Source organism: Austrofundulus limnaeus, unplaced genomic scaffold (assembly GCF_001266775.1).
Source record: "Austrofundulus limnaeus strain Quisiro unplaced genomic scaffold, Austrofundulus_limnaeus-1.0 Scaffold174, whole genome shotgun sequence".
Lineage (NCBI taxonomy): Eukaryota > Metazoa > Chordata > Actinopteri > Cyprinodontiformes > Rivulidae > Austrofundulus > Austrofundulus limnaeus.
In genome coordinates, this window is record NW_013952576.1 from 1,045,218 (window position 1) to 1,053,859 (window position 8,642).

Genomic DNA, 8,642 nt, shown 5'->3' on the forward strand with positions numbered 1-8,642 from the left:
CCTCTGTTGTCATTGTTTTTAATGTTCGGCCGGGTTTTGCTGTGTCTCTCTGAGTTCCTAGGTTAAAAAAACCCGAACAGACCCACTCCTCTAAGTCTCTTCATCTTCTCCAGCCCATAAGCAACCTCTTGAACTACTCACCTGTTAAAGACCTAACTGGAAAATCTGCCCATTACTCACCTCTGCAAAACCTCTGTTTCAGGTCCCATCCCCAGATCCCTGCACCTGTGTAAATAAAATCACTTACCTTTTTCATCCATCGTCTCAGTCTCTGTTTGTCAATAGTACTTGCTCACGTCGACCTCCTCCTGCCAACCTGATAAAATGCTTCAGCCAAGTCATTTGACCGTGAGCAATGCTACTGACAATCAGACTCTTGGAACTACTAATCAACCCGAATCTAAAATAACTGATCATGACCAAAAACTTAATCAGTTATATTTTGCGCAACAGGAAACCAGAACGTTTTTAGATCAAATCACTCAACATATCACTGCCCTCGACAGTAAATTAAATACTGTTTTTCCTGTCAATCCTGTTGTACCTCCAGCTGCCACGCCCTCCCCGCCTGCTATAACTACTAGAGAACCTGACATCCGACCTTCTGAGTTTTTTGAGGGGGATATAAATCAGTGTGCCGGTTTTTTGCTCCAGTGTCGGTTAGCATTTGCTCGTTCCCCTTCATTTTTTCCTACCCACTCAGCCCGAGTAACATATATTGTTTCTGCTTTAAAGGGAAAATCCCTCAGATGGGCTCAAGCGTTTCTGTCCGCACATTCCTCTGACAACCTCACCTCACAGCTTTTCATTCAAGAGTTCCAGTGTGTGTTTGACCATCCCCTTCAGCAGGAGGAGACAGCGAAACGGTTAATCAACCTTCGACAAGGTAATAAGTCCGCAGCAGAACACTCCGTGGATTTTTGAATTATTGCCGAGGAGGCCGGCTGGGAAGAACTCTCTTTAAAAGGTATTTATGAAAATTCCTTATCGGAGCAGCTAAAGGATCAATTGGCTTCCCGGGATGAACCTGGAAGCCCAGATGAATTAATCTCTTTGTCTATACGTGTTGATAACAGACTGAAAGAACGAAAGAGAGGAACTACATTTCCCAGAATCCCTGGGTCTCCGCTCCCCTCATCAGTGGTGAGTTTCCACCTTCTAACGCTACAGCTGCTGCTAATTCCACCGAACCCATGCAAATTGGACGCACATGTTTGACTCCAGAGGAAAGACAAAGACGATTTGCTGCTAAATTGTGCATTCACTGTGGCAACAAGGGATATTTCGTTGCCACTTGTCCGCTACGGGGAATCAATAGAACAGGGGAAGCTGACGAGACAGGACAATTTCTCCCCTGACTCTTTGTTCTTCCTTCCCACTACGGTAGTTTGTGGGCAAACCAAACTACCAATTTCGGCCCTTGTGGACTCTGGTGCTGAACAGAACTTAATCTCAAGTGATTTAGTGGAACAACTGGAATTCCACACATCTCCACTCGATCCTCCACGCTCCATCGCCGGTGTCACAGGACAGCTCTTGTCCCAGGTCAACAGATTCGTCCCCAGCCTGCACGTTATTGTGTCGGGAAACCACCATGACTTGGGTGAGTTTGTGGTTTTTGATTCTACCTCTCCACAAATTATTTTTGGTTTCCCGTGGCTGTCTCTGCATAACCCAGTTATTAATTGGAAGGAAAAGAGGGTCGAGAACTGGAGTACCTTGTGTTTGCAACATTGTTTAAAGTCAGCTGTATTAGTCTCCGTTAAAGGGGAGGAACCTGTGGAGGAGACAGACTTGTCTTCTGTACCTGAGGTTTATCATGATTTGGCATCCGTCTTCAGTAAAAGTAAGGCACTTTCATTACCTCCCCATAGACCATATGACTGCGCCACAGATTTAACACCAGGTTCCGCATTACCTTCCAGTCACCTCTATAATCTCTCCGGTCCCGAAAAAGAGGCCATGAAGACTTGCATAGACGAATCCTTAGCTTCTGGTATCATCTGCCCCTCCAAGTCTCCCCTAGGGGCAGGATTTTTCTTTGTTGCCAAAAATGATAAAACTCTCAGACCCTGCATTGACTACCGAGGACTCAACTAGATCACAGTTAAAAACAAGTATCCTTTGCCCCTGTTAGATTCCATTCACGATCAGCTCCACACAGCCACCATCTTCACCAAACTGGACCTCCGTAATGCCTACCACTTTGTGCGGATAAAAGAAGGAGATGAGTGGAAGACAGCATTTAAGACCCCCTTAGGTCACTTTGAGTACCTGGTCATGCCTTTTGGGTTAACCAACGCCCCAGCAGTGTTCCAAGCACTTATCAATGACGTACTCAGAGACTTCCTTAATGTGTGTGTGTTTGTGTATTTGGATGACATTCTCATTTTTTCCCGTAATACCCAGCAACATGAAATGCATGTCAGAGCGGTCCTCCAGAGGCTTCTTGAAAACCAACTCTACGTGAAAGCAGAAAAATGCTAGTTCCATGTGTCATCAGTGTCTTTTTTAGGGTTCATTTTGGAGAAGGGTCAGTTCAGGACAGACCCTGAAAAGGTTCGGGCAGTCTCTGAGTGGCCAGTCCCTAATGACCAAAAACAGTTACAGCGTTTTCTTGGTTTTGCTAATTTTTACAGACTATTCATCAAGGACTACAGTCGCATCGCCGCACCTCTCACCCATCTCACGTCCACATAAAGAACCTTCTCCTGGACTCCTGAGGCCAACCGCGCTTTGGTGAGTTAAAGGCTTGTTTTTCTCAAGCACCTATTTTGTGCCATCCTGACCCACGTAAACAGTTTTTTGTGGAAGTGCATGCTTCTGACCTGGGAGTCGGTGATGTATTATCTCAAAAGTCAGAGCCGGATGGTAAAATGCACCCTTGTGCTTTTTTTTTCTCGTCGCTTATCATCAGCCGAGACAAACTATGATGTCGGAAACAGAACTGTTAGCCATTAAACTTGCTTTAGAAGAATGGAGGCATTGGTTAGAAGGGACTGAGGTCCCTTTCATCATTCTCACCAATCATAAAAATCTGGCCTATCTTCAAAAAGCTAAAAGGTTAAACCCAAGACAAGCCAGGTGGTCATTGTTTTTTGCCCATTTTAACTTTACTATCACCTATATCCCTGGTTCCAGAAATGTTGAACCTGACGCTCTCTCCAGACAGCTCTCCTCTGCTGAGAAAACAGATAAAGACACTAACATTTTGTCTACCTCCTGCTTCGTGGGAACTCTCTCCTGGAACATCGAGAACACAATTCGCCTGTCTCAACAGTTTGAACCCGACCCTGGCTCTGGACCTCCTGGCACCAGATTCATTCCTAGGAACATTGTGGGTAAAGTACTGGATTGGACTCAAAACCACAGATTTACTTGTCATCCCGGCATATCACGCATGTTGTCATTTTCTAAAAGATATTTTTGGTGGCCAACGATGTATCAGGATATAAAAGAGTTTGTTGCAGCATGCCCCACGTGTGCTCGAAACAAGAGTGGAAATCAACAGCCCACTGGACTTCTGCAACCATTGCCCACTCCTGCTCGCCCATGGTCTCACATCGCTCTGGACTTCGTTACAGGACTGCCCCCCTCAGAAGGTAACACAGTCATATTAACCATTGTTGACTGATTCTCCAAGGCAGCACATTTTGTTCCCCTGAGCAAACTACCCACAGCATTCGAGACCGCTCAGCTCCTGGTCACTCACGTTTTCCGTCTGCATAGAATCCCCACCGACATCGTTTCCGACCGAGGACCCCAGTTTGTGTCTCACGTTTGGAAGGCCTTCTGTAATGCCCTAGGTGCCACAGTCATTCTCTCTTCTGGACATCACCCTCAGTCAAACGGGCAAACAGAGAGGTGTAACCAGGAACTCGAGGCGACTCTCAGGTGTGTCATAAATAACAATCCCCCCTCTTGGTGTCAACATCTTACCTGGGTAGAGTACGCACACAATTGTCACACCTCTTCCGCCACTGGTTACTCACCTTTTGAGGCCTCCCTTGGGTATAACCCTCCACTTTTTCCCAGAGACGAGGCCGAAAATATGGTCCCGTCCATCCACCACCATATCCAACGCTGTAGACGAATCTGGAGCCAAACACAAAGAGCCCTTCTTCGCACAGCACAGCAAAACAAGAGGTTTGCCGACTGCCATCGTTCCGCCGCCCCCTCATATCAAGTCGGACAAGAGGTATGGCTGTCTACACGTGATATTAACCTAAAGGATTTTCCTAGAAAGCTCTCCCACAGATTCATCGGACCCTTTCCAGTGGAGAGAATCATTAATCCCACAGCTGTCAGACTTCGCTTACCTGCAACCATGAAGATACATCCCCCCTTCCACGTCTCTCAGCTGAAATCCGTCTCCACCAGTGCCCTGAGCCCACCGTCCGACACCCAACCTCACACCCGTTTTCTGGATAACCAACCAATCAACACGGTCCGACGTATTCTGGATGTTTGTCGCCGGGGACGTGGACATCAGTTCCTCGTGGACTGGGAAGGATATGGTCCGGAGGAGAGGTCCTGGATACCTCGGTCCTTTATCTTGGACCCCGATCTCATCACGACCTTCTACAGGAATCATCCTGAAAAAAGACTCTGAATCGCCAGGAGGCGATTGTTGAGGAGGGTGTACTGTGGCATTTTGGTGTTTTCGCCTCCTGCCTCCTGGATTAGGCACTGCGCTAATCACTCACACTTGCACAGAGTTTGGCTCATCACCTCCAGGCTTTTAAGGCAGTGCTGGAGTTCATCTCGTCGCTGAAGCATCGCCTCTGTTTGGGTATGAGCTCAGCCWGCTACCTGTTATCTTGATGAAGAAATTATTTTACCTGTGTACCTGTTATCTGCCTGTTTTCAGAAGRGACCTCCAGCACGTTTACCCYCRGCCTTGGAACRCGAGCKAACTCACCAGGATCTRATGCGCTGCCTCCCACGTAACACTGTAAATAAGTCTGCACCTGTAAATACTCACCTGTGGAACTTCACCTTTTGGACCCACTCCTCCAAGTCTCATCTCCTTCTCCAGCCCATAAGCAACCTCTTGAACTACTCACCTGTTAAAGACCTAACTGGAAAATCTGCCCATTACTCACCTCTGCAAAACCTCTGTTTCAGGTCCCYTCCCCAGATCCCTGCACCTGTGTAAATAAAATCACTTACCTTTTTCATCCATCGTCTAAGTCTCTGTTTGTCAATAGTACTTGCTCAGTCGACCTCCTCCTGCCAACCTGATACTAAATGAGCTCAATAAGCTAAAACATCATCATTTCTCAACATAAGATGAACTTAGTTTACAAATCTGAGATTAAAGGCAGCAGATTCATCAAAAAAAATTCAAGACTTTTCATTTTGTTAGAATTTTTTTATAAAAAGTTGAATTTTGGGTTTTCACCACAGAAATGTTGCAGTTGGAACATAAGACCCAGGTTTGAGTCATTCAAACCCAACAGTCAGAGAAGGATTCTGGTCCTAAAATGCAGTTTTCAACCTCTTTTTTTAACTGAAGCAGAATGTTTCAAGTTTCTTCTGTCCTCATGACAATTTTTAAAATAACACCATAAAGCTTTAATACATTTGAGTTTCTATCAAAATTCAACAAGACCACCTCTGCTCAGTTTAACTGTCATTTCCTAATTAAACAGCAGCATGGAGAAAATGATGTGTTTATATATCTCATTAGATCCTGCTCCTGCTTCAGTAATTTCAATTTTCAGTCTTATCCTGCTTCAAATTACGAGGAGTCGAAGTATCCAGAAAACCTTTGAAATCTGCATCACTTAACCTTTTCTGCTGATGAATGTGATAACTGTATGCTAATTAAAAGTCAACACTTAGGATTCAATCCTTTTAAAGTAATTAATTGATCATTTTTAGATAGACTGATGCTCAGTGAGCATTAAGCTAGTTTTAATTAGTGATTGATACTGAAATGTTGATACCACAGATACCTGAACATTGTGCTCTAGAATCAGTTCTAAAATCCAAATATTGCTTTGATAACTTTGTCATTTGAGGTAATGTATATCATTAACAGGAGTTATTGAAATCTTGTCTAAACATGGTTGGTGGGAACTACTTTTTCTTCCAGCAGGGTAATGTGCAAGCACAGCAGCACAATGTGCTCACTCAGTCTGTAGACGTTACATGTTCAGTATTTTATGCTAATAACGTAAATGAAGACAGATGGTACAGCTGATGCCTCTCAGCAAGAAGGTTGCTGGTTCACATGTTCTCTCCGTGCATGCGTGGGTTCTCTCTGGGTTCTTCAGCTTCCTCCCACAGACCAAAAACATGACTGTTAGGTTAATTGGTAACTCTACATTGACCCTAGGTGTGAGTGAGAAAGTGAAAGATTGTTTGTCTCTATATGTGGTCCTGTGATGGACTTGTGACCTGTCCAGGGTGTACCCCACCCCTCACACTGTGGCTGCTGGACATTGGCACCAGTGACCCTGAAAGGAATAAGCAGATATTGATAATGGATGGATGGATTTGTTTTATTTTTATTGTTTAAAACAGTGATGACCATTTTTTGAAAGGAGCCCCCTCCTCAAATATGGGGTCTATCTGTTGGCTGGTGCAATTTAGGTCAGACTCATCTACAACCCTGCCAAATTTCATGTTGATTGGTGCAGCCATTTTGTGCTACTGTTGACCAAAAATCACTGAACAAGAAATAAATTAACTAGATACCGCATAGCGGTAACATAATGACCCCCGCACGCACAAATGCACCAGAACTCAGAAGTCTTTATTCCCAGTAAATGTCATGCTACTCGGTGCATCCCAAAATTGTAGTGGTTTGGGTGGGGGTCTTTTTCTTTTGGGGGGGGCATTGGTTGACCTGATGGATAGCCCCTCATCAGAGCTAAACAACAAAAGAAATCTGAAGCTCCTATGTTTAATAGTTTTTGAGCTATAACCATTTTTGTATGTCCAGATACCCCTTTTTCAGATAAATTGGGGGGTCCAGGGGGTGGGGGCACTGATTAGTGGGCCTGATGGATAGCGCTTCATCAGAGCTAAACAACAAAAGAAATCTGAAGCAACTATGTTTAACAGTTTCTGAGTTAGAAGCGATTTTGCATGTCCTGACACCCCCACTTTGAAAGGAGCCCCCTCCTCAAATATGGGGTGCATCGTAAAACTGTTGGCTGGTGCAGTGTAGGTCGGACTCATCTACAATCCTGCCAAATGTCATGTTGATCGGTGCAGCCGTTTTTGTGCTGCGGTTGACCAAAAATCACTGAAAATTAAAAAAAAAATGTATGAAAACAAAATGACTCCCGCTTATGCTTCGCATGCGGGGGACATAATAATTAATAAACTAGGTAATGGCAGGTGCAGGAAGCAGCAGCATCCAAAATACATCAGAAACTCACCCAAATGAGCAAACTGTGAGATTCTGCATTCTCTGGATTCCATTTTGTGTCAAATCTGTTATTTCCGCATTGCCCTACATATCCCAGTCCTATTTTAATTAATTTTTTATACACCTGGAAAATTTATCCATGTACCCCCTGTAATATGCTCGCGTACCAAGGGGCACACATACCCCTGGTTGGGAATCACTAGTTTAAAATGTTATTTTTACATATTTTGGATTGTGTCTGTTTTTCTTTTGTTTCAGCTCAGCTTGTAAATGAGGAGGCTACATCAACAAACTTCTGAGTTTGAAATGAATAAATTGCTCTGTCTTGTGTTCTATATGAAGTAAGCCTATTTGAAAGTACAATACTTTTGTTAGATTTATCAGACACATTATGTGTGTCTGCACAAAGTATCAGATCAGTATGACATATACAGTACCAGCCTGAGTTTTACTCTGTTTCAGAATAAGAAAAGAAATTGTACTGAACATAACTAGTTTTATATCATATTATGTACAAGATAAAGAAAAGTATGTCTAACAAAAGATGGGATTTGTAATAATATTTGAAACAAAGTAAAAGTACCCTCAATGTCGTCTGTGTGAGACAATGTGATGATATCTACGTATAACTTGTTCGCAGCACTTGTCAAATATGTTTTGACTTAGTTTCCTCTGGACTACATTGGTGAGACAGGATATACGTGATATTAAACAGGATGAAGATAAAAACTCTACATTTGTTGTTGGACTTTAGACTGTTTAAACCAGCTAGAGAAAAGTTTAGCCACTAGCATGTGTTCACAGAACTGGCTATGAGCTGAAGTGTGTGAACCATTTATCCTCCACAGCAGCATCACACATCAAGCTAACACAGACGAAATGCTTTATAACACCTACTATAATCCATAACTCATTATGGGCTTAAATGACTGTAATTTTGATTCATCTTGTTACATAATGACTCACAATAATTCCTCTCTCCCTTAAATTACTTAAAATTTAAATAGGCTCAGAAAAATCACATCCACATACGTATTATCAGCAAACAACAGGTACCTGAAGAAAAATGTGTGTGTGTGTGGGTGGGGGGGGGGTTTAGTTTAGGTTAGATTTAGTGTTAGGTATTAGGGTGGTTAGGTTTAGGGTAAGGGGGTCAGGTTAGGCTACAGAAATGACCTGTAATTGAAAGAAAGAAGAACAAACGTGTGTGTGTGTGTGTGTGTGTGTGTGTGTGTGTGTGTGTGTGTGTGTGTGTGTG

General features: G+C 43.5%; 1 protein-coding gene across 4 annotated transcripts in view; it reads left to right on the forward strand.

Moving 5' to 3' along the window:
• Positions 1 to 8,642, forward strand: part of shisal1 (shisa like 1) — a 103,714-nt gene that overhangs the window by 20,639 nt on the left and 74,433 nt on the right. Inside the window, exon 2 of one of the 4 annotated variants that reach the window (XM_014017690.1) lies at positions 2,640 to 2,739. The exons of the other annotated variants lie outside the window; for them this stretch is intronic. The gene's annotated coding sequence lies outside the window, so the exon portion shown is untranslated. The remainder of the gene's footprint in view (positions 1 to 2,639; positions 2,740 to 8,642) is intronic. 4 annotated transcript variants of the gene reach the window in all.